This window comes from Fukomys damarensis, unplaced genomic scaffold (assembly GCF_012274545.1).
Source record: "Fukomys damarensis isolate Sample0158 unplaced genomic scaffold, DMR_v1.0_HiC HiC_scaffold_12, whole genome shotgun sequence".
Lineage (NCBI taxonomy): Eukaryota > Metazoa > Chordata > Mammalia > Rodentia > Bathyergidae > Fukomys > Fukomys damarensis.
Genome location: NW_022900924.1, coordinates 50,004,448 through 50,008,700, shown reverse-complemented (window position 1 = coordinate 50,008,700; position 4,253 = coordinate 50,004,448).

Genomic DNA, 4,253 nt, shown 5'->3' with positions numbered 1-4,253 from the left:
CAATGTAGAAACAAACAAACAAAAAAAATGACACTGTAGGAGATGAAGGGAAGAACCAAGAAAGAATCAGATGGAGCTCTCTGTAAATAACCAAGCATTGTTAATGATTATAGTGCTTTGACATTATATTTGAAACACAGCTGAAGTCCTTGAAAAATAAGCTCGACTTTATCACCATTTTAAGATTAGAGAGGCTGGATTTGGAAGGAACTGTACAGAGCTCTTAATTCAAACTCATTTCTTCTGATTTTAGAGCAAATAGTTTCTCTACAACTAAGGAAGCAACTGGCCAAGGTAGAAAAGGAAGAAAAGTTGGTCCAAATAAAGAGAAATACGTGATCTATTAGTGTTTTCTTATTAAAAGAAATACTTCAGTTTTTTCTTCAAATTTCTATTTTTTAATCCTACAAAGCTATTGACACATAAACAACTGGCTTGCTATATTAACCAGATGCAAAGCAATAGTTACACAGCTGGTTTTTAAAAGAGAGAGAAGAAATGACATGATGTTTTCACTTTTTTTGGACCTGAGTTAAATCCTGGGACAAATGATTAATCATCCACTTAACAATCACCTACTGGTGCTTGCTATAATCAGGGTGCTTTAAAAACCCACAAGGCAGTGAAGTAAGCACAGTACAGTAGATGTTTTACAGTAGTACAGCTGCTACTACTGCTATTATTACTACTGCTGCTACTACCATTACTGTATGGAAAGATTTGAAGAAACACAGAGAGTTGGAAGAGGTTTAGAATAGCACTGATTTAGTTTTCAGAGATGTCTTCATGGAGAATGTGTCACCTCAGTTGGCTTTGAAGGGCTATCTGACTTGTACCCACAAGCATTCTGAGTACGCAGGAGAGGGAGATTTCCTTATAAGCAGATACATGAGCTAGGTTCATGACCACAAAGAGTTCAAGAAGGGCATGGTGAGAAAACCAAGGTTCCAAGGAAGTTTTGGGGAAATACCTCGAATAGGTTATTATTTGTTTTCTTGTTTAGGTGTACTCATCATGTAAGAAAACATTTTAAAATATAAATGTGTCTGTATAGCCTACATAATTGGTTCACTCCATAAAACTTGAAGAGTATAGACTTCACAAAAATGTGATAACCTTTTAATCAATTAATAATTTTCTCTAATTCTTTGTTACTTTTTTCCATGACATAGATGTCTCAATTAAAAAACAAAGCAAAACAAAACATCATTCCAGTCACACTTAATTGAGTTTTGCAAACCCTTTTAAAGTCTTACATCTGAGCTACGTCCTTCAGGAGAAATTTATATCTAATTACAGGATTAGTCTCAAAAGAGATAAAAATGCACAATGAAATAGATGAAAGGGAAATATTTTCTGGATGCAGCTGCAAGGGACACAATTCTCTTCCTATTCCCGCACAGGCATCGTCCTGCCTGCATGATCATGGGGAATGTGACTGGGAAACGATGTTCCTCATGGACCTCCAGACGAGGCAGGCCTCTGTCGACCCTCAGAAAGCAGTTCACCCCATCGTGCATGCCTTCGCTTTTCCATTCTTGAGTCCTTAATTTTTATTTCAACCTTAGACCATGGAATGTGTTTTATACCAGTGTTCCTTAGACTATAAGGAGCACAGAAATTATGTGAGATTTTTTTTTTTTCTATGCTGGGGAAGAGGCCCAGGGCCTCATGCGTATTAGGCAAGCGCTGTACCACTGAACTACACCTGCAGCCCCTCAAAGGCAGATTCTGGTTTAGCAGTCCTAAGGTGGGCTGGAGATTTTGTCTTTCTAACAAGTTATGCATGGGCGATGCTGAGGCTCTCGGTGCACAGATCACACTTGAGGAACAAGGCCCTGGGGTGTTTATTTTTTTCATATCTAAGGGATCTCTTCATTGGTTCTGCATGTTTAGAACAAATCAACCTTTCTCCTAGAAACCTGTATAGATACTGCTCCATTTACTTTTGTCACTTTGTCATTGCCAAAGACTGAGGCCAGAGCAATGTTAATTTGCGTGGGGGTAAACTGCTTTTGACACCCAGAAGCCTACAAGGCTTTGGTACTGTTTTTGCTTTATTCCTGCATTTCTGACATTTCAGTCTGACGCACCTGAGATTAAATTGCTTGTCTTTGATTCTGCCTCGATTGCAGGAAAGTTTCTGTATTTATCCTCTCAAACATCATCATTCAGACCAGTTATCCTGTTCTTTTCCTAAGGGCCTTTAAGAATTCTGAGGCTGAATCTCTGGCCCTTGCCTTGCATAAATCATTCTCTCTTTATTTAATCTCTTTGGATTTTTCTCTGCTAGCGAGAAGAGATTCTCAAGTTTATCCTCAATATTATAGACCAGACTCTTCCCATGTCACTTCCATTTTCAGTTTTTGCCACTAAAGTGGGTATTAATTCTGCTAGTACTCTTTTTAATTTCCTAAAATGCTTTTCCATTTCCCACTTTAGCTATCCCGTTGTCTTTTCACATCAGACTTTGTCTTTGTCATTTATGTTCTTACTTCAAAAGATAATAAGGCCTTTAAGATTTTAGAGGGTACCCAAAGTTTCTTTATCATTGTCTTCTGTTTTTACCACAAAATCCTTTCCAGAAGCTTGTTCTCCTTTTATACCTGCAGGTTAAAATCATCTTTTCCCTTGTTTTGTAGAGTAGAGGACATTTGTCATAGTTCTTTTTTTTTTTTTTTTTTTTTATCTCAGCATCTGAACCTCACCCCTCCCCATTCCTCCCTATGTTTGGAGAATCTGCCATTTTAGGAAGAAAAGCCCACCTCCTGCACACAAATTGTCAGTGCCACCCTCAACTTCCCAGTCTCGCTTACAAGGGCACATGGAACGGGTGGGGCTGCTCAGATGTGCCTTCTCCAGGCATTGGCCATGACAGGTAGTTCAAGGCGCAGAGCAGACCTGGCCACCTCCTGCTTCCACGTGCAGCATGGTGGCATTTTTAGAGGCAGCACCGGCGCTCAGGTGTTGGAAGCCTAAGGAGCACCCACCGCCAGCACTGTGTCAGTTGCACCCTAGCCAGACAAGTTACATGGTTCCGTTCCTGGAAGACCATTACTGAACCTGTTCTTTAGTCTCTGAATGGACTCTAGAAGCAGTGCAAGATCATGTTAATAAATCTATTTCCAGTTTATCAAATTCATTTTCTGTTTATGTTGTCAGAGTTCAATTTACTAACAACTACAAATCCTGCCTGAAACAATAAATGTATTTTAAATAGATCCTGTAATGATCTTTTTTTGGCTTACTTCTGTTCACATGAGAGATCATCTGCTGCCTGATACTGTAGACCCCCCACTTCTACTCTGCTCACTGGGTTCCTAGGCAAATCCAGCTCCACAGGAGACCTGGGTGCCATATTCCACTTCTGACTGTCTTTCTAACAAGTTATGCATGGGCGATGCTGAGGCTCTCGGTGCACAGATCACACTTGAGGAACAAGGCCCTGGGGTGTTTATTTTTTTCATATCTAAGGGATCTCTTCATTGCTTCTGCATGTTTAGAACAAATCAACCTTTCTCCTACAAACCTGTATAGATACTGCTCCATTTACTTTTGTCACTTTGTCATTGCCAAAGACTGAGGCCAGAGCAATGTTAATTTGCGTGGGGGTAAACTGCTTTTGACACCCAGAAGCCTGCAAGGCTTTGGTACTGTTTTTGCTTTATTCCTGCATTTCTGACATTTCAGTGTGAAGCACCTGAGATTAAATTGCTTGTCTTTGATTCTGCCTCGATTGCAGGAAAGTTTCTGTATTTATCCTCTCAAACATCATCATTCAGACCAGTTATCCTGTTCTTTTCCTAAGGGCCTTTAAGAATTCTGAGGCTGAATCTCTGGCCCTTGCCTTGCATAAATCATTCTCTCTCTCTTTATTTAATCTCTTTGGATTTTTCTCTGCTAGCGAGAAGAGATTCTCAAGTTTATCCTCAATATTATAGACCAGACTCTTCCCATGTCACTTCCATTTTCAGTTTTTGCCACTAAAGTGGGTATTAATTCTGCTAGTACTCTTTTTAATTTCCTAAAATGCTTTTCCATTTCCCACTTTAGCTATCCCGTTGTCTTTTCACATCAGACTTTGTCTTTGTCATTTATGTTCTTACTTCAAAAGATAATAAGGCCTTTAAGATTTTAGAGGGTACCCAAAGTTTCTTTATCATTGTCTTCTGTTTTTACCACAAAATCCTTTCCAGAAGCTTGTTCTCCTTTTATACCTGCAGGTTAAAATCATCTTTTCCCTTGTTTTGTAG